The sequence below is a fragment of the Carassius carassius genome, chromosome 43, assembly GCF_963082965.1.
Source record: "Carassius carassius chromosome 43, fCarCar2.1, whole genome shotgun sequence".
Lineage (NCBI taxonomy): Eukaryota > Metazoa > Chordata > Actinopteri > Cypriniformes > Cyprinidae > Carassius > Carassius carassius.
This window is the reverse complement of record NC_081797.1, coordinates 20315651-20342348: the sequence shown is the minus strand read 5'-3', so window position 1 is coordinate 20342348 and position 26698 is coordinate 20315651. Positions and strand designations below refer to the sequence as shown.

At 37.2% G+C, this 26698-nt stretch overlaps 1 long non-coding RNA gene and 1 gene segment (V, D, J or C); both read right to left on the bottom strand.

Moving 5' to 3' along the window:
• Positions 1 to 26698, bottom strand: part of LOC132125477 (Ig kappa chain V-III region PC 2485/PC 4039-like) — a 370198-nt gene that overhangs the window by 132500 nt on the left and 211000 nt on the right.
• On the bottom strand, positions 9865 to 12845 carry LOC132125025 (uncharacterized). Its single transcript, XR_009426835.1, has 2 exons — positions 12668 to 12845; positions 9865 to 10126 (listed from the first exon to the last, which is right to left on the bottom strand). It is a non-coding gene; the product is annotated as an uncharacterized LOC132125025 (long non-coding RNA).

The following is a 26698-nucleotide window of genomic DNA, read 5'->3' as shown; positions in this document are numbered from 1 at the left end:
TCGTTTTGACTGTAGTGGACCAATTCTCGAAGGCGGCACATTTCATTCCCTTGCCCAAATTACCGACAGCCAAGGAGACAGCGGTCACTGTTCTAGATCACGTCTTTCGGCTTCATGGCCTCCCGGTAGACGTGGTTTAGGACAGGGGATCTCAGTTTATATCCAAATTTTGGAAAGAGTTTTGCAAATTGTTAGGAGCGTCCATTAGCTTGTCTTCGGGTTATCATCCCCAAAGCAACGGACAATCTGAGCGAGCCAACCAAGATTTAGAGAGGACGTTGCAATGTTTGGTCTCCAAGAATCCTTCTTCCTGGAGTCAACAACTTTCTATGGTGGAGTACGCCCACAGTTCGTTGCCAGTGTCAGCTACGGGCCTCTCTCCGTTTCAGTGTCGTGTAGGGTACCAGCCACCAGCCTTTCCTAGTCTGGAATCTGAAGTGTTAGTCGCTCGCAGTGCTGATGTTTCTCCAGTGCTGCTCTCTCTGAGTGTCCTGTGTCAGGCAGGATTCACACGAGTCTAGTGCTGCAGCTGTAGTCATTTACAACTCAATACTGAAAGAGAGCTCTAGTGTCAAAGCACTGGCTGATCTTTCAATCTGCTGGGTTTGCTGCAACATTCAATAAAGCTTCTCAACAAACTCCATTTGTGTCTGACAACATCATTCAACTAATAGATGAAGATGCATGTAGTGTTTGTCCAGGTGTTTTTCAGAAGCTCGATCAGTAGCAGTAAATCTAGTCAAATAAAGCTCTTGGGGTTTGAACATGGTCTCTGGAGACAGAGCTGCTCTATTCTGAGAGGATCACAATCACTCCACCCTGACAATGCAAATGAGATTTTCAGCTCACACTCCCAGAGTCACTGTTTGATTGGTTACATGATCTGGACCGAAACACACCAGTTTCACTTCTGCTGTAGACCAGCAGCCCAGGTGAAGAAAAAAAAAAAAAATTAATAGAGCTTTTTTTTGTGCCATAATTATTTTTAGATTCTATCATACTAAATCCATATTAAATTTATTTTTTTTAAACGATAATTATATTAATCATATTTGAAGATATGCTTAAGAATTAGTTTTTAGCTATTTGCTAATTTAGCTAATTGTGTAAAATTGAAACCACTTCAAGTAAATTTAGTGCAGTTTATTTGTGTTTATTTACAATTCATTTAAAATATTATTTTAATATGATTCAATAATATTTAAGAACACTAGAAATGCACATTACAATACTAAAAAAAACTTAAAGTATCAATTTTAACACTATTAAATATCATATATGGTCCCAGTCTGTCTAGTGTTTAAAGTAAACTTTTCATAGTTCATAAACTGTTCATTAATTTTTAAGTGTAAATATATCACCTTACAGTGTAGAAAAATTACACTCCAAGTGTAAAGTGTTACACTTGCTATTGTTGTTTAAATTTTACACTATGTGGCGTTAAACAACCCTGGTGTTGTTTTAATCCTTTAAGTGTTAATAAAATATTATTTTCAGTGCAAACAAACAACAACAAAAAAGCCATTGTATTGTGTTAATGTACAAGATCAGACATAAAATCAAGAGTCTTCAGACAAATATATAAATTTCAATGTTTATTTAACAAATGGGCAAAGTGGCAACTTTAAAGCATATATCAGATGTGTAGAGGTTAATTAGTCAGTCACATTCATTAGGTTTTGCACAGAAACATAAAATAGTTAAAACACAAAAATATCAAATTTACCTAGACATGAACAAATACTGTATGACGTGTAGATCTGAGTTGTGTAGCATCCATGAATGATTTTCCTCGTTGTCCCATCAGCGAGCAGGTATGGCTGTGTGGTATCTTCTTTGCAATCAAGCTGTTCTTCTTGTTGGTGCCCGCAGATTTTTATTTTTATTCTGGTTTACGAAGTGTATATTTGACAAAATCGTCCAACGTCCATTTTATTTTCGCCTGCAGATCACCAGATCTTAATCCAATCGAGCTGATGTGGCACGCAGTGAAGGAATTCATCAGACGTCAGGTCAAGCCAAGAAATAAAAACAAGCTTCTTGAGGCCTTTGTAACTTTTTTGTGCAATTGCTTGACAAAAACTGTCTGCAACAGATACATTGACCACCTTCAGAAGGTTTTGCCAGCTGTAGTGCAGTGCAATGGATGCGCTACTGGAATGTAACAAATTGATTGTAATGTTGTCAATTTATTGTAAACTTGCTATTATTTATTAAACCTAAGACTAACAATAATCTGCTTTCTATTATTTCTAAGCATCATCAAGAATGATAACACATAAATATCGGCCAACATTGCTTAAGAGCAAATATTCAATCTTTATTTAAGATGATATTATCAATACAAAATAAATAAATAATGAATAAAAAAAATGTAATGTCACAAATAACAAATCACCGGAAAACATTTATAAAAATAAAAGCCACATGTTTGTATTTGTAGCAAATAATTTTTAGTCCTTCACTCTCAAAAACACTTTGTTAAAAATAAAAATTTCATTTATTTTTAACTCAAGTGCTAGGTAAATATAGGACAAAACACATTTTCAGATCTCTCCGTTACAGACGGTTATGAAAGCAGAATTTATGCAAATCCGTATAAAATGTTTTGAAAACTTTAACAGATGTCTAGAGGGTATTTAATAGGACTTCCCCCACTTAAGATTTTTCTAGTTACTAGTAGTCATCCTTTTAAGTTATTATTCAAATAATCGCAGATTTACATCAAATCAAACAGTCTATCCATATTGAGCTTTCATATATTCCACGCTCGAGCACACGCATTGCCACAAAGCACAGGCAGAAGTAGCCTAATGATTGTGGAAAAATATACATATTATTTATTAATAAACTAGTGTTTTCTTGTCGGCTGCAAGATGAAATTCACAGTCCTGACGATCATCTATACAGTTCACTGTACACGCCTTTAGAGAGAAATGCAACCTTCACAGATTACATCATCAGGGAGTATTTGCTTTCGTTTTAAGTTGGTTCGTTTACTAGATGTGCTTTGATGCATTTGTTGGATAACGTGGTTAAAGCGCCACTCAGCTGTCAAAATCTGCAAATGCACTTCGGCGGCGCTCACAGCGGTGGAAACAACATTTTGGTTGGGCACCTACTGTACATCTTTCTGCAAACTCTAGTTGCATTGTGACAGTAAGATCCGCATTCTTTGATTTGATTGGCCATCTTGATAATTTTGACATTGATGAGTGCTGTTAGACTACACCCGGCCCGTGTCTGACAGTTTATCAGAATTACCAGCCCGAGCCCCCCAAACCATCCCCCCCCGCCCCCTTCTCCCAAAACAGCTTATACTACTGTTCCAGCTATTAAAATAGTTCAGTTTTGTGTGCAATGGCAAAGTGATGATATTTTGTTTTGTTTTTGTATTTAATTAATTTAGAAAAACGTTTGGAGCATTTTTGTTCATTAAATATACGTTTTTGTTTTCTAATGTAACGACCAAGAGCCCAGTGAGCCTATGTTTGATCAATATAGCCTTCTCAAATCATCACGACTTGCCTTAAATAAAATCTATAGATATAAAACAGTTCAAGCATATATATCACTGTTTAAACGTTAAACCTAGATAAATGTGCATTATATCCAATAGTTTGTGCGGAGAGTGCAAGCTAAAGCTCGCTTTGCAGGACATGGAGGCACCAGCGCAATCACTTGGATTTTTTCAGTGGATAGGCCTACAATGTCATTTTTGCTCATAAAGTTAAGAGCAATGCATCATTCCTAACCATAAAGGGTTTACTTTTATTTGTATGCACTTAAAAAAAAAAAAAATGCGTTTTTATAAAATAAAAAAACAAACACGATGTGCTTTCTGCCGTTGTGTCTCAAACAGAGTGGTTCACAACAAGTAACCAAAAATCAGCCAATAACCTACATGCCTCACAGACATGATAAATATATATAGAAAGCTTATAATTACTACTTAACAAAATAAAACAAATCTAAAACAAAACCTTTCATTATAATCATAATCCGTAAAAATGCACTTCTCTCTAAAGGCGCGTCTAATGAAGAGGTGGCAAGTCAAGAACTTCATCCTTGCGACACCGACTCAGAAAACACTATTTATTAGTAAATAATTCAAATATCTCATTCCTATTTCCCCCTGACACATTTATGGTAATTACTTTTGCTGATGCTTTGCGGCAAGCTTAAGCCTATTGTGCATACTTGCCAACCTTGAGACCTCAGAATTAGGGAGATATTAAAAAATTCATAGCCTAATGCAACAATTACATAAGTAAACTCTCAAAACATTATAATTATGACATTTCATTTTTAAATTTTCATGTAACAGTCTAAAGCTAAATAAATAGCTGTTCTTGCCTTTCATTTCAGACGTCTGATACTTCTTCGTCGTCATCATGCAGAGCGCAGTTTGGTTGCATAGCAACGACAGACGCCATGGGAGCACAAGATTTTGGTCTAAAACGGCACCCAGTGACGGATGGTGTAGCAATATTGTTGTCCGGGTGGAAATCGGGAGAAATTCGGGAGAAATGTCGGTCCGGGAGATTTTCGGGAGGGGCTTTGAAATTCGGGAGTCTCCCGGAAAATTAGGGAGGGTTGGCATGTATGTTATTGTGTGCATTTGAGCGCAGAACTCTTCAGCTGCGGGACAATAAACACCGTCGAGTCGCTCTTTGCAGTCACGGTAGCTCAGTCTTGTGCTGTTTCGACCAGCGCAGCAATTTTTTCATCACTAATTGATGGATGTCTAAAATATAAAAATAAGTAGAAACCTAAAACAGGCCCAAGGCCTGGGGTGAAAAAAAAAGTCAAGGTGAAATGCAGGGCTCTAGTCCAGCTTTTAAAACTTTCTAAAACTTTTTTTCATCCTAACAACAAACAGCTTTACTGATTCTTATACACAGAGTCTTATACTGTCTATCAGCTATGACTATTTTAGTCTTTCAAAGGAAAAAATGGTTGGAAAAACAGTAATATGAGACATAAATGGCATAAAATGCAGACCAGAGCGAGGCCCTCTAGAGGCGTTAGGCCCTGTGCAGTCACACACTTGAAGCAGCCCTTGCAACCAATATTACCTGCCTGCAAAACCTGGGGCCGCACTTTCAGGAACGCATTTGAAGGACCGCATTTCTAGGACCCTAGTTTTTTAGACAGCGCCGCCTTCCGAGTCAGTATGAATATCATAATATAATAACTCATCAATAAAATAAACAAGGAATCATGGTATAGTCTTTTCAGTCACTAGATTAACCACATTTTCAAGTACAGAGGGAAGATACAAGGATGACTCTAGGGTAGATTTAAGACTGTGTATATTTTATAAAATAATATATTACAACAGTCGAACATACACAAAAACAAATTTGTTCATGATGTGAACTTCGTGGACAACGTCTTCACTGACTCCTAAGAGAGAAATAGAGAAATAAGTGAATGAAATAAGGAACATTCAGCTGAACATGTTCTACTCTCTAATTTTACATTTCATATTTAAAAGATCTAAGTGACCACAGAGCGCACACACATATACAATACAAATATAATTATATAAATCTTCATACCAATTAATGTTCATAATACTGTTATTGGATGCTGTTCAAAGATTTGGAAAAATAGTTTTTTTTTATGTTGTGGGAACAAAGGTTCTTGAAAAATTCATGTCACGAAAGCCTATCTGAACTGAGAAAAAAAATAGAGATGCAAGAAATCTGAATAGAAATAACATATTATTGACATGAATTTTCCCGACCTTTAAATATTTAAAGCACACATTGTGATGTATGCAGCAGCACCATCTTCCACCTGGATTCTCTCCCCTCTTTTCTCAATTGTTTCTCTATCACCCTGTTAAATTCTTCAACTTAACTGAAATAGTAAATGGAGAACATATTCACTGCTGGGTTAACAGAAATAGTGTTAACGCTTAAAAAAGGATAGATTGGACATTGTGTAAAAACAAAGGACACTTTACCATAAGCATAAAAATCCCAGTCGTTTCCACAGATCTGGCATGGCAAGCCCTATAATTAACAAAAGGTAATATTAGTGATACATGAAACATCAGCTGCTGTCCTCTTTATCAAATGTCTTGTATATGAAATGCAGATTACGGGCAATCATATTTCACTGAAAAATTTAATTATGCAATATATTATTCACCACAATATCATGTCCAGTCTTCTCAGTCCAGCTCCCAGGATCAATTTTCTGAGCAAGATCTCTACATAATAAAAGAAAAATACAAATAGTTTAAAACATATAGACAACCACTGACAAATTATGCTGTACAGATGAACGTAGCCAAATCATGACACATTCTAACACATGGTATTTTAACAGTCAATTATTATGATGGCATATTAAAATGTCATACATCTCAATCAACATTATAAAACCATGTCAAAAAGAAGAGACGTACTAATAACATGTATTGTGGGGTAATGTTAAACAGGCTGACTGTGAGCATGTGACAGTTAAAAAATTAAGATTAATTTAACTTAATAAAAATGGTAAAACAATGAGTAATTAACAAGCTTCCACAACGAATGTTCTACAGTTAATTGTGCTGTCACTAAGTCAACACAAGCTTAACAGTCATGCAACAGATTCATGAAACCAATCAGAAGCTAATATATGATGGCTATGCATTCAAGACTATTAAGCAAATCACGATCACTTTGGCTGCATTAACTTTCCAATGAAATGCATCACAATTGTGTGTGTGTGTGTGTGTTTATTTGTATTAATTTTTTTGAGTTCAATAATTATTTAAGAACTGGTACAACACCCTAACACCTGCCAAATAATACATAACATGATGCACATAATTGTCAGGATTATGGTCTGTGTTGTGTTTTTGCTCCCCATGTGCTCTCATACCTAGTTTGCTCGTATGTCTAAGGAGTGTCTCATCAGGTCTAGCTCATTATCCCATGTATTTAAGTCCCAGTTTTATTTTTTTTATTGGGATTTCAAGCTGTGAGAACCGATATTTCATATTAAATGAGTTATCTCGATCTCTATCTGAGCTGGTGCTAAAGCCGACCTGGGAAGTTTGTTCCACTGCTGCTGTCAGGCTGCTGGAGTTTGGACGTCTTGGTGAATCAGTGCTGCTGTTTCACCTCGTCATCTGAGTGTCAGCGATCTGGCGCTGTATTGGTGTCTTCGGACTCATCGACGGTGAATCTTCATCGGATCCTGTTTCTCGTGGCCTATGTGTTTTGGATTATTATCTCCTGACTTTCACCTGGACTTTCATCAATACTTTCTACAGAATTACGCCCGGACCCGGCTATCGGTGAGTGACGATCCCTAAATGGGACTTCAAAAATTAACCTGTTCTCCGTCTGCTGGTTTCTTCTGTCTGTTAGAACTAGAAGTATTGTCTCTTGGAATAGTGAATGATGCTTCTGTTTTCTCATCTCTACCGAGTATGGCAATTACTTTTACATCCCCTGAACTCATGCGATTGAACAGTCAGTAACATGCTTGTTATCAGACTTTTACCTACAAAGCAAAATTGCAAGGGTTAATTCAACTCTAGCAGAGTTAAAATCAACTCCGAAAAAGTGCTCATATTGTCCCAATCTTTTCAGAGTTACATTAACACTCTTCAAAGAGTTACATGTTTAACACTATGATTGAGTTATATGTACACGGTATAGAGTTAAAAAACAACTCTTGTCCACACCATAGAGTGTTGATTTTTCCTTAACACCAGTGTAAAGAGTTACAATTTAACACTTTTAAGACAAATTTTAACTCTTGATATTTTAACTCCAGTGTACTGAGTTAGCATTACAAAAACTATCCTGCACAGCAAAAAAAGTCAAATTTAACACTCCTGGAATGTATACATGACAATAATAAATTAACCCACAAATCAATAGATGTTTACAAATATATATTTAAATTGAAACATTGTAACTTTATCCCCAAAATGTCTTCACATTCAGTGTTTTCAATACATGTAAACAACATGTTCTTACAAAAATTAAAACATAATGTTAAAGCAAATCAGTGTAAAGGCACAAAATACCTATTCTTATTTGGTCAATATTTATTCTGAATTTCATTAGGTTTATCAACCTTTTTCCTGATGTATAAAAGGGTGCCGCCATTCGTAAATTTTATGGGTGTAGCTTCCGGTCCCTTTGTGTCCAGCTACTTTTAGCTGTACAAAACAGTTAGTTTTGCTGCTTGAGATTGACAATTGATGTGTCCTATCATACTATTTTAATCTGTTATCTATATTAAGAACGAACTTGTCGTTTACTGCACGTTGTTATTCTCCTCATTATAGCGGCTAATGAAACGGAAGTCTCACCCATAGACTTACTTCTGCATTGAGGAAAAAGGTGGATAGTGCTTACATTTATCTGCTTACACCACAGCATCTCATTCATTACCATCAACCATGAATGCCGGGCCGTACTTATCTGATGCGTGGCCCGGTGCAAAGTAGGGAGTGTTCCCGGCTGGGGGTGGGGTGGGGGCTCATTCAGTCTGTTTACCCCTCAAGTGTGGAGTCCGTTGCGACCACACCAGTTGCACCCCCCTAAGGACGGCCCTGGCTGAATGTATGTTACTGATCACTGAACAAAGTCTGTGCCAATGGCATTTGGACCTCTTTGGAGAAAGTAGTCACTTCCGTTTTTTTCAGGATGACAGGATGTGGTTCTCCGCAGTTTCCAGCTAAGCAAGAAATCCACTCCCACTTGCAGCATCACAAAAGTGCTCCTGTAAAATTGGAGGAAAAAAAACAGAATAAATTCACATCCATTTATCAAAGCTATTATTAAAAAGTGAAATGTCAGAGACAAGTATCAATTACAATACAATAATAGTTTACTCAAAACATTTACCCCAAAATTCTGTCATAATTTTTTTTTATCCTCATGTGGTTCCAAACCTGTATGACATACATGTCTTACATGGTGTCTGTAGAACGGCATGAGTATAAGTAAAAAACAATTCAGGTGAACAATTTGTTTTAAGGGTTATTTCGCCCCAAAAAATAAAAATTATTTCATAATTTATTTACCTGACTGCTGGTCTCTGTGCATGAATGTGTGTTCATGAGACTCTTTTAGCAAAGCAAAGCAATTCAATCCAACTCAACTAGGAAAAGCACACAAGTTGTGAACAATCAAGATGAATAAAAACAAAATAAAATAGAATCTATATACAGCACTTTTTTTTCTCTGAGGTAAATATATCTGTTGTGCTCATTGCAACAGGAAGTGATCACGTTCATCTATCAGCTGTCATTTTGACTGTCATGACAACCGAAGCTCCAGTCCGGAGTCATATTTTTATTAATCTTGATTTTTTGTTTTTCAGAACTTTTGTGCAATTCAGAGCGAACTGAACTAATAGTGTCTCATGAACAGTCATGCAAAGAGACCAACAATCAAGTCAGGAGTCAATCAACAATCAAGTCAGTTTCTCACCCAACCTTATTGTATACCCACAGAACACTTGGAATATACTGTACATCACATAATAAATAAAACCACTCTGTTATACTTTGGCTTCTATTTTAACAGCTTGACGTTATTCGCCATAGACTGACATTATATGGGCAAGCATAATCGGGACATTTTATTTAAATCTCCTTTTGTGGTCTGACAAAGAAACGTATGACATAGGACAAATTCAAGGGTGAGTAAATTATTATTTAAATCTGAACTATCTCTTTAAAGGAAAAGCATTTAACTCTTGTAAAAAAGGCTATAGTTTGCCGTCCAACCTAACCTCTCTTTATAATTTCTCCCTCTGTATTTGAGGCACACACGGCACCTTACCTGAGCCAATCAGCGTCCAGAAACCTTGAGCATGTGACCTCCCCCGCCCTCACAGAGACAGTAGGGACTTTAAGCAACAGCTGCGAATGGAACGGCTACAGCGACCGGAAGTTTGCTGTCACACCGCCGTAGCCAAGAACGTAAAAATCACTAAGCAACGGTAAACAGGACAGCGCAACGCGGCATTAATTCATTTATTGAGATACAAAAAAATGTCATTTAAAAAAGCAAGAGAAGGATTGCTTTTGGCATTAAATGACAATCTTTTGTCAGAAGAGGAGTTTTTAATATTGTATGATGTAAATAAGTCTAAAAACCTAGATTAACCATGTAAGCAATACTTGCCTTTTAACCTTGATTACATGGAGGAAGACGAATGCTTAAATGAATTTCGTGTCAGAAAATGTGACCTACCAATTCTGGTAGATGTTCTCGGGATTCCCAATGAGATCGTGTTGTGGGAGGAGTCGAGGCGCTGTGTATGCTCCTTAAGAGGCTGGCATACCCTTGCCGGTACAGTGACATGATGCAAAGGTTTGGTCACCGACAAGTCCCAGTCCTGTGCATGGCCACAAACTCCGTGCTGGACTATATATATTCTGCACATCATCACAGGATAACGCAGTGGAATGTAAACATACTGAACCCTGTAGCATTGAGAAACTATGCTGACTGCATCCTCCAAATGGGAGCCCCTCTGGATAATTGCTTTGGGTTTATTGATGGCACTGTACGACCCATTGCCAGACCAGGTGTAACACAGAGGATCCTATATAATTGACACAAACGCATCCACAGTCTAAAATACCAGGCTGTAGCCATCCCTAATGGTTTGATTGCCCATCTGTACGGCCCTGTAGGTATGTCTGAATAATTTACCATCTATGGAAACATTGTCATTCCCTTTAAAATTTATAAAATAAAATAAAAACATTTTTTAATTTAAAAATATATTTTAACAGAGGGAAAGAAGCATGACTCTGAAATGCTGGCAGAATCTGGGCTGTTGGCATTGCTGCAACGTCATGCCATCTCTGTAGATGGCCATCCAATGTGTGTGTATGGGGACCCAGCATACCCACTGCGTGTGCATCTGCAAGCCCCATTTCGACATGTTCATCTCACCCCTCAAATGATGGAATACAACAAACGAATGAGTGAACTCAGAGTGTCTGTGGAGTGGTTGTTTGGGGACATAGCAAACTACTTCAAGTTCATGGACTTCAAAAAGAATTAAAAAATTGGTTTGAGTAGTGTATCTGCTTTGTTAAGAAATGCACTAACTTGTCTGTACGGTAATCAGACATCGCAGTTTTTTAACTTGGATCCTCCACACATTCGTGACTATTTTTCATGAGGTAACACATACATGCAAAACTACACTGCTATGTAGGCCTATGTATATATAAATACATTTAAAAATAAAGATAAATAAATATAACATAGTATACAAACACACAATATAAAACCAGAATTGTATTTAAAAAGAATAAGACATTTTATAATAACACATTTTTTATTTTATTATTAACAAAAATATAGTATACATAGTTTACACAAATACACAATATACATAAAGTAAAGTAATAAAGTATAGGCTACTAACAACATGTTATTAAAAATATGCTATTTTATGTTAACATATTTTATATTTTATTATTAATAGAAGGATTTATACATTGAAATGTTTTATGAATGAAATCACAAATAAATGTTTTTAAATGGCAAAAGAATAATCATTTCTTTGACATATTTTCAATGAGGCTAAGTAATGCTTGCCCTTGCTGTTGCTGTTGCTGAAGTAGCATAGTCTGCATTGCCTGCATTTGCTGTTGCTGTTGTTGCATTAGTTGCATCATGTCCCTCATCTGCTTTTGTGTTTGTTGTGCTGCTTTTGCTTGCTCTTCAACCTGTATTTTTTTCAATTCCAATTCCTTTTCTCTTAGAACCCTCTCAGTCTGGCTTCTCTCCCTCAAAAATTCAATGGTGTCATTCCCACTCCTTCTCCTACGTTTGTTGTTTGTCCAGTCCTCTCCCTCTTCACTAAGCCTCCTGTTGGTCTGGCTAACCCTCTCCATGGCCTTCTTCCTTGCCTCTTCTGCTTTGGCCCTGTCCGTCTCTAACTTCCTCATACTCTCATCACTCCCTTTGTTTTCCTCAGCTGCTCTTTCTTTCTCCGTTATTTCTTCAATTAGTTCATCAAGTTCTGTTATTTCTGCAGATGTTCCACTGCTCTTCTCGTCTTATTGTTTCTGGCCTTGTATTTCGTCTGAATCAAGTTGAATCTCTCCCTCACTGACCTCTGCATAACTCTGAATTTGGGTTCTTGAGAGCAATTCAGTGTGTCTGCTATACTTGACCAGGCCTTGCCCTTGTCAACACTGCCCTTTTTATACCTGTATGGTTCTGTGAGCAGGATTTCTCTACAGAGAAGCACATCATGTTGCTCTTTCCACTCCATAGGGACTCTAATCAACAAGAAACATGAAGTAAATATAGCTAGTTTATGAAAAGTATGTATAATTAATAGTCTTGATAACTAATAAAAATAACCAATCCATTAATCTATTTCTTATCTGTTAATCTACTTTACCCAATTAAAAATATTTTAATAGCATAGTAATACATTTAACAAGGATTTTGAGAAGGATAAATGCAATACTTACATTGTCCGCTTCACATCATCTCTGATCTCAATGCTGCCTGAGGTGTTGTTGCTAACAACAGACATATCTTTATACAAACGGAAAAAATAGTTAAAATTAGCTTAAGTTTAAAACATTTTAACACATATTATATAAAACACTAGTGGTACAATTATAAACTGATGCAAATTACAGTGTCATATGCCATAAAACATAACATTTATTTACCTAATCTCTCACGTTGTAGCGACTCCGGCAAATCAGCTGTTCTCCCGTAGTAGACCGTTAAAGTAGAACGTCACAATGTAGCAGTTAAATTCGCGCATGCGCAATACAACGCCAGAATGGCGTTGCCGTTCCACCAGAGGCTGTTGCTTAAAGTCCCTAGTATTACAATACAGCGGGACTCGGAGATTGACGCTGAAGTGCACATCGGTATAAACTGTTTACATACCGCATTTCGGACGAAGTGTTGTGCGTGAATGCAAAAGTAAGTTTGTAATCCTTGATTATACACTGGATGAGTACTGCATTTACGCTTGGAAATAAGTTATTGTGCCCGAGATGTAACGTTATATCCTAGATGTGTGTGTGTGTGTTCCCCCTCGTGTATTCATGCCACTTTAGCTCGTATGTTTGTATACATAACTTTATTATTATCTGGACTAGAGTTATACTTTTTTTATTATTACATGTTATGTTATTGTTTGAAGCAGAGTTTGCTGTATATTTTCTATATTTAATGGGAGAACTGTTGTGGAAAATTCGCCACGCGCATGCGCACTCATAATCCAGTCAAAGCAGCGCTATACCATCATCACAGCATAACAAGGTGTCAGATTACATCTGTGTCGAATATAATATAGGAGATACAGCCTATCTTACATTTTCTTTCAGTTTGTTTTTTATAATAATGTGCTTGTTTAATTATTGATGTTAAAATACCATACTACATTTGCTCGGTTAATTGTTGTAATTTATCATTGTTATTATTATGTATATTCATGTTTATTTTACTGTTTATTTTATAGAAAACCACACAAACACAACCATACAACTCAGTCTGTTGAGTGGTGACAATAAATGGGTTATTCCCAGAAAAGTACATCTTGGTTTGGTCTCTAATCGGACAGTCTTTGGTGGGTCAGCACCCCTGAGCTAGCCACTTGTCGTATAAGTGCTACCAATCAGAAGCATTTTTTCAATCAGAAGCATTTTTTCAACTCTGTAAAAGTATATATTTTTGTTGTAAAAAGAAGTCTGTCTTACTGGAAAATAGGTTGTGATTCCTGAATTCCAAGCTTATCTCAATGCGCTGAGGCAGGGCTCTGTCTATCAAAATGAATACGCATAAATGGGACAGCAGATAAATAAAATGACAGTAACGTTACAAGCATACCAAAAAATCATATCTGATCTGTAGTTCATGCTTCCCATGTGTCTCTTGTGAGGGCACAAGTTCACTTTGAGTGGTGAACAATTTAACTCATGAAGTATAGAGAGTTTGAGTATATTGAAAAGTTATTTACAAATATATACAAATGAATATATGAAAATATATCAATATATATGTCAATTGACATATATGTCAATCTTATCTCTCTGTAGTGTAGAAGCGCACAACATATTAATGTCGCTATAAATCAATATGATGTTATAAAATACATATTTTAAATGAGGTAAAATCCTTACTTCTGGTCTCTCCCTTCTCCAAGTAACCCGCATCTGCGCTGAATAGCCATTCAAATCTGTGAGGAACGGTTGGGCGCGCACAATATTTAAATATCATCATAAGTAAAATCATCTTATAAAATACATGTAAACGAGGTAAAACACTTACTTATGGTGTTTTCCTTTGATAAAACCAAATTCACCGTCTTCTCCCTATCGTGAGTGAAAGATAATATCTCTCTTGAGAAAAAGTTTTGGAGAGAACGCCACATAAATATCGCTACAAATCAATATAATGTCATTAAGCACATATTTTAAAAGACATAAAAACACTTAATTTACTTTCAGAATCCCCTTATAGAAAATAATTGACGTTCTCGCCTGTTCCGCATTGCGAGTGAAAGGAAATGTAGTTGAGAAAAGTTTATGTGCACACAGCAAATAAATATAATTAGAAAACGATATTACAAAACACATTTTATGAGTAAGATTATACACTTTATTTCACCGTTTTCCATCCTCATATGCGCCCCATCGTGAGCAAAGAAAATGGTGTCTTTGAAAAAATATTTCAGATTGGTCAGGTGCGCGCACATGAGCAAATGTCCCGGATGTGACTATTAACACTCAACACTGTTAATAAAGGTAACTCTGTGTATTTACACCGCCAGAGGGGTCTGTTTACACTAGCTAGTGTTAATTCAACACCACAACTTTAACACTTTACTCTAAAAGTACCCAACACTAGGATTTCAACTCTGGAGATTTTGCTGTGTACGGTGTGCAGATCTAGGGATTCTTCGTCGCTCACATTATGTGCACCGTGGTGCTCGCCTTGCGTAGCTTACACAATCAACTACGACTGCATTACCAGGCAATATTCCTGTAATATCGTCCAATGAGCGACTGTTGCGGCGTCGCCATTCGTCTCAGTGCAAGGTGAACTTCAACTTACTTCGCTCGTTGCCAGAGATGCCTCGTCCTGACTTTGCTCCGCTAGAATCTAGCCAGAGGTTAAGAATGGCCTTGTTAAATGCAAGATCAGTATCAAGCAAGACATTTCTGTTAAATGACTTCTTTGTAACAAGCACTCTGGACTTCATGTTCATCACGGAAACCTGGCTTACAGAAAATTACTTAAGCCCTTTATCTGAACTTTACCCTGTACACTGTAACTATTATAGTTGCCCTAGAACTTATAGTCGGGGTGGAGGTGTTGCTGTCATTTTTAAGGACTGTTTCAAATGTAAGATCTTACCAGTTGATGCTTACACTAGTTTTGAGGTTTTAATGTGTAAAGTAGAATTTACTAGCCCATTGCTTTGTGTTTTGACTTATAGACCACCAAAAGTTAACAATGACTTTTTAAAAATGTTTTCAGATATTCTTTCCAATGTGGTTTCAAGTACTGACAAGTTGTCAAGTTGTCTTGGTGATTTTAAGGACAGGATGAACATACAAAGACATACATCTTTGTTCTCCTTCGAAGCTTCTTGTGAGAGATTTCGTTTTTCTTTAAGACTCTTTTAACCTCACACAACACATATCAGGACCAACACACAAACTGGGTCACACGCTTGATCTAGTTTTATCATTAAGTCTTGATATCAGTAATATATCTGTAAGTGATGCTGGGTTGTCTGATCACTGGCCAGTTTTGTTTGACAGTGTGATTTCCTGTCCTAGTCATGTAAACCAGCCTAATACCTACTGTTCAAGGTCTATTAACCCTTTCACTGCTTTGCAATTTATGGATGCTTTTTTGGCCCTTCCATCTCATAGTGATATGATATCATTCCAGAATCAGAATATTGATGAGTTGGTAAATTGTTTCAATTCTTCATGTTCCGAAATTTTTAGCGTAATTGCCCCATATAAAACCAAAAAAACTGAAATCAAATAATCAACCATGGTTTAATGATTTTAACCAATGGTTTTTTGGTTTTAATAGTGACATAAAAATTTTAAGGAAAATTAATGTAGAAGAGCAGAAAGACAATGGAAGGACAAATTACAACGGACACTTGTTTAGAGGACATTAAGGCTTGGATGCACAATAATTTCCTTCAATTAAATCAGAAGAAAACTGATGTTATGTTTTTTGGCCCTTCACACCTTTTAAATAAAATAAGTAATACCCTAGGCCCCCTTCAAGATAGCATTCATGATAAAGTAAAAAATCTGGGAGTCACCCTTGATTCTGAGTTAAAATTTTATAAATAAATCAACTCTGTAGTTAGAGCCAGTTTTCTGCAGCTTAGGAGACTTCGCAAGCTGAAAAATATTCTGAGCTTTAGTGATTTGGAGTAGAGCTGAAACAACTAATCGATTAAAATCGATTATTAAAATAGTTGTCAACTAATTTAGTAATCGATTAGTTGCTTAATAACTTTTATTTGCCTTAAGCGGCTCATTTCGTGCATATTTTAAATCTTCAGTGACCAAAGTGTGGCAGTAATGAGCCACCGGAGGTTTTCTTCAGCCAGTACAGCAGGAGAAGTAGTGAATAGCCAATAGCTGGCCTCGTTTTGTCATGTGCTTCCCGAACAGCGTCTCTGCTGTCTCTGCAGCATTCAGCGTAGTGGTGGAAATTATGATTCTTTCTAGAGATTCGTTCATTTTCAGTTCGTTCACCAAAATGATTCGTTCAGAATCGTTCAATGATTCATTCAGTGATCATTTCTTCGTATTACACAAAATATGCCAGCAGGTGGCAAAAAAAGAGTGTACTGTATTATGTGTTATGTCTTAAGTCAACGAACGTATTCACTTGTTACAAAAACTGATCTGACTTTATTAAAATGTGTGTATAATCGCATTCAATATATAAAGTCTAATTAAGTCGTTTAGATGAACAAAGCACAAGGTTTTCTTTCCTAATTAGCATTTTAATTGTTTGGTCAGACAGTTTGTATATTATATATTCAAATTCATAAATCGGGGATTAATCGTGGAGTTGCTAAATATCAAAACAAGCGTATGTGCACAGTACCTATAACTGCGCTTTGCATTTTCCAAGATTGACATGCTAAATGGCAGACTAACCCGGTTTACTCTCATTCATTTCATTCACGAACAAGATAAGCTATGTACCAGTTCATTTCATTCACGATCGACATGTATCCGTTCATTCAGCTCGTTCAAGAACGACATGTGTATCAGTTCAGTCATTTCATTCATGAACGAGATGTACTAAATCATTAAACTCGTGCACGAATGACATGGGTACCAGTTCAGTCATTTCGTTCACGAACGATAAGATATCTAGATCTAGTTCAGACTCATATGAAACTCGTTCATTGAAGGGTGTATTCGTTCACTACATTCAACAAATCACATACTCTGTCACATCTCATACTCGAAGGCTATTGGCTCGACGTTGAGTAATTCTTTGACAGGATGAAATGGTTGTTACCCGGTTCATTGATCTGCGCATGCGCTGCTTATAGCGCCGCGCTACTGTGAAGGGAGGAACTTCAGTGAACGAGAAATATGAGTCAGTGGATTACGTGAACGAGAACGATTCGTTCACCTAAAAGATTCGTTCAAAAAGAACGATTCGTTCACGAACGACACATCACTAATTCAGCGAGATGACAGAGGCAGGCGGCAGAGTAGTAAGCTCAAGAAAGAAAAAGGAAAAAAGCGGAAGATAAAACTAATTGAACAAAGTCATCCAAAGTGTGGGAGCACTTTACTTTGAGCCTTCAAAAAAGAAGAGTAACCTGTAAACTCTGCACTACTGAACTGTTTAACTGTTTAAGACTTTTATTTGTGCAGATTCTCCAGTACAATGTTGTTTGCAAATGTTAAGTCGCAAACGCTAATAACATTGCTTTTTAACAGTTAACATTTAAAGCTTTACAAACATGTTCTGTGATCAGTTTGTCGTTTACCAGTTCATAATTCAGTCTTGCAGCCTAATTATGACTGAATGAGAGAGGTAAATGTTTAAATGTATTTGAAATGCACTTTTTTTCTAAGTATTCACTGCTCTTTTTCACACAGCAGTTTTTTTGTGTGTTTCCAATTTTTTTTTTTCTGGACAACCTTCTGATGGATTTTACTTTAAAATGTGAGTTCCATTCAGGTTTCATACCACTGGCACTTTATTAGAAGGATTGTTTACAATTTCACAGCATAAGCTATAAAGCTGTTTCCCAGGTACAAGCTGTGTGTTTACAGGAAAAAAATAATAAAATGCAATGTACTGCAATCTTATTCTGTTTTATTCTAATTCTTCGTGAAAATATGTTTTGAAAGATTCCTTAAGCTTTGTTCAGGATGTTAAACTACTTTAGAACTAGGACTGCCATGGTGAAAACATTATTTGAAATCTCCTTGCAAAATTTGCTAGAGTACGTATGGGTCAGTGTTTTGATTGCAGAAGAGTTCAATATAGGATTACTAACACATAATAAAACACAACTCCAGGTATATTTTTGATGAGGATATGACAATGTAAAATCTCTAAAAAGTCTATGTTGAATGATAAAGACCCTTTATTAATAATTTACTTGGGGAAAAAAAATTAGCAAAACTAAAATATAAGTACATAAACCGATTAATCGTAAAAATAATCTACAGATTAATCGATTATCAAAATAATCGTTAGTTGCAGCCCTAATTTGGAGACTATTATTCATGCTTTTATTTCAACCAGACTGGACTACTGTAACGCTCTATAAGCTGGAATAAATCAGTCCTCGCTCTCTTGATTACAACTGGTACAGAATGCTGCAGCTAATTTATTTTTTTAACAGGGACAAAAATGAGATATATAAATAGAGATATTTGCTCCTGCAAATATTTTTATGAGACTATATCTAGACCCCCATCCCCAAATATATATATAAAAAAAAATTACCAACTGTATTGAAGGCTTCTACAAACTATTTAGTCATTAAACATACCACTGCATATATTTTATCAATTATAAAACACTAGACAGAAACTTAGACATCATATAAGTGATTTATTTGAGCACTAGAAAAAAAACAATAAGAATAATTTGAGTAAGAAAAATAAGAATAATAAGAAAAATAAAAAAAAGATTTTACTTTGTATTCCACTTACAGAAAATCCCGAGATTGCTAGAAACGCAGCATTTACAATGAATTACGATGCAAATAAGTGCTGATGTGCTGATGGCCACTTATACAGATGGTAATAACACAAATGCACCATAAAGTAAATAATCCACTCTCTCTATTCATATAGATGCATTCACTTTGATAGCCGTGATCATACAGTAATAGCGAGCTGATTTGGGCTGATTTGCACTCATACAGATACATTCACATTCAACATAAAACACACTGTCACATATATAAAACTGTTGAAAAATAAAACAAACAAAGAAAAAGGCGATCGCTGTAAGTTCCGCCTCCATCAGCTGATAGGTGCATCAGAGCGCGTCACGAGCCGTCAGGAGAGAGTGCCAGAATTCAAATATACTTTCGCCTATCTTTCATTCATTCTTTTTTCTGGGGGGGATAGTCTCATTCTGTTTGTGACACTGTACGCTGCAAAACCATGCCATTTTTTTTACTACCAAGACGCAGTTTCATAGCGTGAGTTATTCCATAACGGACACAAACAGTTCTGTCGTTCAGTGGACCCTTACCTTCCTAACTAAACCGGGATTTACAGCTGTGGATGTGTTTATGACTCGTTATTATGACGGATCTGGTATGTACAGCGTTTCCATTGTTCATGTTTTTATGTGTACTGCTTACACAAATGTAGCAAATACAGTCTTTATAAGCTTTCCATTGAAGAACAGCGATCTGTCATCGATGCTTGAGGCTTAGATCTTTATAATGATATGTAGTTTGTCAAGATTAAATTTGTTCTGTTTCATTTAATCTATTCGTAAACACTGACACGTGCGAGTTAAGGGGCATTCAGGACGCCCGCATTGGGGTGCTGGCTAACAGGTTAAAGACCTCACAGTAGTGCAACCTTATCAGAAGACCCGACCAAAACAGTTTAATCTGTGTGTTACCTCCATTTCGGTTTTATGTTTTTATGTTGTTGTTTTTTTTTCCTGTGGTGACCCATGGATCCCCTCATCCATCCTGAATACCTCCTCCTGCTGCTGGATCAGGGGGACAGATCTCTCAAGGACCATACAATACTGTTCCTGACATTAGATAACACCACCACCTACCCGGAGGACGTGCTCTGTAGGGCTGCACGATATTGGGAAAAAATGACATTGCGATATTTTATTTTTCTGCGATATATATTGCGATATTTTTTCTTACAAACAAAAATGGGGTGAGCACACTTACATTCTCATTTTAAATGATTAAAACATCGACACCATCGCCCAGATAGCACACATACATCGCGGAGACGTCTTTGAAAGATCGTAGCGTCTGGTAAACATCGCATTCGAACGACCGTTTTTTAATATTAATGAGCCGTCTTCCTTACCTCTATACGATGTCTATACGATTAATCTTAAATAGTTTAAATTGTATGCTGCCACGCGGATCGAGCAGATCAGACGCGGCCGGATGTCTCTGGCTTGCATTGTGCCACTCGCATCCAAAACACGGAATATATATTTTTTAAATAATTATACATACATGGCTCATTATTCGTCGTTGATTAGCATACAATTCGACAAGCATTAAAAACATTGTTGCATTTTTCCCTTACGAGTACATGTGAAAACAAAACATGTTTGCGCTGCCTAATGCAGTTTCACCATTTTGTCTTACTACATATATTTACGAGGGAACCTTAACTTTTTGTTTCAGTACAGAATAATAAAATACAAGCATTACACACATGGATTTATTTAAATAATGCTTTCAATGAGTTGTTAAGGGCAACTTTATCCTTACTGGATACAAATCTGAATGTATTTTGCAGAAAGCATAAATTAGACCCTACAACCATGCCTGGCTGCTGCTGCTTAGAATGTAAAATGTAGCATAACAAGCTTGATAATTTGAGTAACAATTTAATTTATTCCATGATCCATGGCTTTGTGTCAGGTGGTTCTTTTACTATGCCATGCATGGAAATAGTTAAACACACCAATCCATTTTCATATTTTGTTCCAAATAATGATGCTTACAAACTCCCAATGAGCAAGGCAAAGCTGGCAATGGTAAAGAAAACCCTTGTAGATAAATGAGGAAGAAGCCTTAAGAGTAAACAATATGCAAATGTTAATTTGATTCATATTACCTCATATATTTAATATTTAATGACATTTACTTTCCAGAGAATTGATTCAACTTTAAATATATATTAAAAAATTAAGGACACAATGTAATGTAGTAACTGCTGAGAGCATAAAGGTGAATATAGTCTCAAAGTCTGGCTTCTGCTGATGAGCTGGTGCTGATTGGAGGATCTTGGAGCGATATGACCATAGAGGATATGACCCACAACTTACTCCTGCTGGACGAGTTCTGCCAGAACACCTACACGAAAGATCCCTTCCCTAGGAAGTGTTGCAGCTACCATAATACCATTCTCAAAGATTATAATGAGCTTTAATAGAACAATCTAAAACATTTGCAATGAACAAGGAACAGATCGTGCATGGCAGACACTGGCTATGGACTGCATATTTATTATTTTATTGCATATTTATTATTTAATGAAACATTAATGGCCAGGTGGTTGTGGGAATGAAGGTGGACTAGAGGTAGATCTGCATCTGAGGATGAACTCTCTCCTAAGCTGTTTGGTAGAGAAAAGAAAATGAAAAATATGTTAGAGCATTCTATAAGGAAAGTTACTGTGGGTTATAATACTTATTTCTTACAAACAACATTGGTAGAAAAATGAACACAATACTGCCAACAACCTTCTTAATAGATACTTTAACAGCTGTGGAATTGAAATCAGATTGAACATGATTCTCACAGTATTCAATTTAAAAATGAAAGGTGCTCTAAGCGATGTCACATTTTTTAGGCCAAAACATTTGTCACATACAGCAAACATCTCCTCACCATCCGCTAGCTGCCTGTCCCCTGAAAACTGTAAAGAAACGCAGTCTCTGTAGACAGCTCAGGTTCCACAAACAGCAACAAAAACAAACTATGCTCACCCACACCACAAAACCAACAAAATGTTCCAGCCAATAACCAACAAGGAGGGTTTGGGGGGGTTAGTGTGCGGATGAGAAGGAGAAAGGGTCGAGCTAGCCTCCATTTTGTTTGACAAAACTTTCAGCGTCAACAAGTAGTGACATCACCCAACATCACTTTGAGCACCTTTAAAAAAAAAAACCACTTTGTTTTGCTCATTTACCAGTATTGCTGAGATCTAATGTTAACTGGTAGGAGCAGCACCGTGTCCTAACCAGACAGGATAAGATTCTAGCGACAAAAATTTGTCTCAGTGGTAAAAATCACAGCTAATCAGAAGAGCGTGAACTCAGCAAGCACTCTCAACAAAATGGATAATTACACAAATCCATGAATATTACACCTTTTTTTAACATTATTAAAAATACATAGTAACTGAAACGATTGTGTTAACAAACAGTTTGAACGTTCTTGTTCACTTTTTTTTGTTCACAGGTGAGTTGCTTTCAGTACAGCTATAAAAGACAAACAAAATGATTTTCAAACTTGCATACTCTTTTAACATTAAAGAATGCACATATACAGTACTATACCTGAAATCGTCACACTTTTGTCCCAGCGGTGACGTCGCAGAAATAGTCTGGTGAGGACACGGTGTTGCACATATTCACTCGTCTGAAATAAGTAAATGAACATAGTCATTGTATTACATGTAACAATTGTGGTAATTACATGTATACCGTTAACAGTTACGGCTCATAAATACATGTAGAATATCAAACCTACATTTCATATAAATATTTTAGCAAAACTTATGTTTTAGTCAGAATTACTGCTCTCCCATCAACACACAACCATCAAATGCAAGTTATACTGTGGTGTCGTGGTGTTATATTTTGCCGATTGTACCCCTGTGTTAAGTACCCCTTTCTGCTTTTTTAGAGCAATTCTGGAGAAAATGGGTCTGTGGAAGGTAACTCCCATACAGGCAAAAAAAATAAATAAAAAAATAAATCCTTCCAAAGAAGATTAATACACACATCTTTGCTGAAATGTATTGTGTTGTTGTTACTAACAAGCCATGGTTCATTTGCTCTGCCTTTAGGATTGCAAGTGTCCTGGGACAGGAGAGAGTGTGAGTGGGAAACCCACTGCTGAAACTTGGCCCTGGTTTGTCCTCATGGATCAGGTGTTGGGACAGAGGCATTGCACCACCCCCCGTCCTCATCGCCTCAATCCCTGAGGACACACCAGCAGTGGAGTTCAGCAGTGGGTGCCCACAGTGAGGAGCCGCCAGGGGCAGCAGCATCAGGAGCACGAAGGCAGAGGCGAGACAGAGGGCAACTAGAGAGGGAGGCAGAGGCGAGGACAGCACAGGAGAGTAGGGAGAGGATGGACAGGCTGTTTACTCTTCTTAAGAAAACGATTGAAAATATATACATTTTTTCTACATATTCTTGTTTAACTTTTTTTTAGGGCACATCTAAAGTAGGGCTGTCACTTAACGTTCGAAAATTGATTGCACAATCAATCGGACCAACCAGCACAAGTTTCGAAAACGAAAATAGGGAATTGATTTCAACGGTCTTCTCTCTGAGCTCGTCACGATACGCCCGCAGCGAACGCGCATCACACAGCAACTGCAGGTTCTGACAAACACACATAACAGCAAATTATACTTCTGCATAATGTGTCTTTTTACAACAAAACTGTGAATTACTCTGCCAGTATTCAGACAGTCTCATGCATAGAGATACAGATTCGGGCTACGGTCTACAATCACCTATGTAGGCTAAATTTGTTTGACATTTCTAATCGTAAACAGCCATGTTGAAGCCTGCAGTGAGGTTTTTCATTGATGTTATGGCAGTTCACTCCAGTGTTTCCCACACAAACAAATTTGTGGCGGTGCGCCACAGAATCAACACTGGCCGCCACATTGCCTTTCGTAAAAAAAAAAAATACCAAAAATACACTATTTAAAACACACAGCGTAACCATTCAGCTGAATTTCCTTTTCCCTGCTCTCCCTCCGTCTCTGTCACTCACGCGTCTCTCTCACAACACAAGCGATTTTTTTGTCTCGCCAAGACCTTATTTGATCGGTGAGTGATGTAGTAGATGACTGAAAGAACGAGCAGAGAGAGAGGCCCGGTCGCGCACACGTCCCCTCACCGTCTTCAAACTGTCTTCTCTCTCGCTCCCTCGTGCATATTAATCAAAATCAATTGAGAATTGGCACGATGGTAAAAGATCGGAAGACCGAAGTTTCACATGAATCGTTCGGGTATTTTTTTCCTGAATTACTGCTGGGTGTTGTGCTAAAAAAATTTTTTTACATTGCCTTATCTTCCTTGAAAAGCGTTCCGTCCATTCAGCTGACATGAAAAACACTTTCAATAAACAAAAAAAAACCTATCCAATGATTAAATGTTTTCTGTGTTGACAAATCTTGTGCGATGTCCTAACTGCCGGGATAATCACACAATGCGCACAAGTCCGCTAATGACACGTCCGAGTCGCGAACTAATGACTCCTTTGAACCGATTCAACCAAAACAATCTTTTAGTTTAGACTGGTTGCGGTAAATGCAGTTGGGTTGTCGAGGTCAAAACTCTAAATAAGCTGTGAATCAAATAAACTTACTATAAATTATATATTTTTTACTCTAATGCTGCGTTCACACCAAACGCGAATATGCGTCTGGCGCGAGTGATTTAAATGTTAAGTCAATGGTAAGACGCGTTTACGCGCGTCTTGAGGTCTTGCGGCGCAAATGAGGCATTTAGCGCGGCACAGTAGGCGCGAATTCGCATAATTCACGCGTAAATTCGCGTCTGCCGCCCGAGTTGAAAAATCTGAACTTCTGAGTCAATTCGTGCTGCGTTAACCAATCAGGAGCCTGCCTGCCTGCTGCTGTCACGTGGTGAACTGACAGTTTAATGTTATTTTATGTTTGGCCTAAATAAATTATTTTGTAATATGACTAAAATGCACAACAAAGCAAATAATCTTTCACATAAAAACTCGATTTCAATATGAGATACTCATTTTGTATTGATATCTATTCTAGATTATATGAAACTTTATTAATCTAATGTACAGACAACAAACACAATATAAAAACTTTTCAAAAAAAAAAATCACAGGACAGGTTTCACTTTTGGAGGCTGGCTCCATTTATTATCAAAACAAAAATAAATGACAGATTAGGTGCGGGAGAGGGTAAACTTCGAGCCGGGCTGTACAGCGCGGGCTCGTCATGCAGAGACCACTAGAGGCCGAGGCCTATATGGCATACGCTGTCCTCGTCAGCATCATCACCGTCAGGTCCACCAAACCTCCTCCTGGAGCAAATTGTGAAACTCCTGAAACCCCCGGAGGGTTTGGTGGACCCGAGTACTGCGACGATGTCCCCTATGCAGCTGTTTCTAATGATCGCGTTTACATGCACGTTATTAACTCGATTATGCTGAATAAACTGACACTGCATGTGGTCATGTAAATGGATTTAACCTGCATTATTGAAGTGCGGTGCGCATATGTGAAGTGCATCCAGACAGAGAGAGCACTGGTAGGAGGACATATATCGCAGACTCCGACTCTTTCTTGACCCAAGAAATTAAAACGTGGTCACATCTCGTGCAGAAGTACAGTCAAAATGCTGCAGATCTGTAACGGCATGAGAGGATAATGTGTGTCCGTAAATATAATGTGTGTCCATAAATTTCCCGCTGACATGTTGAAATACTCTGAGTCAAATACAAGAATGATTAGGATCTATTTTTTTACCTCACTCACTTTACCAGGAAATAACCTGATTTAGCCTATTAATAAACACTCCACCTTTGCTAGCAAAATAGAAAAAGATTCTCATTTAAAACTAAGTAATAAAACAAGCAAACTGATGAGTAAATAAGTTAATAATCAAATAAGGGAAGGGTTTTCCAGACCATGTCATGTGAGTTTATTTTGATTTGACTCTAAAATGCAACTGATGTTTATTGTCATCTTCTAAGCATCTATCCAGTATATTGTCTCTATTGTTTTGTGGTGCAAACCATGGGCGTAGATTACACGGGGGACGCGGGGGACGTGTCCCCCCCACATTTTATAAAATGTAAATTCGTCCCCCGCACTTTTTCATAGGGAAAGTGTCCACGACAACCTACTAACGTTACATCGAGATTTAAAATCCAAAGAGTCAAGGATAGTCTATCTACATACGTGACTTTCACGTTTCCATGGTAATCAGTCACTCGCGCAACACGACACGCCTTTCCGCGGCCAATCCATTTTTTTCATAGAGGTCGTCGCAATGAGTTCAAAACGGCAAAAAAACTCTTCACTCCTTTTTCACGAAAAAGTCAAGCACTGTAAGTAAGTTGTCATGTGGTATCCGAATTGGGTTGCACAATGATGAATAGCCTAACTCTTGTCTATTTCTCTGGTTGAATAATTAACAAGTTTACTACTAAAAATATTCACAACCCGCGAAACGTGCACTTATTTT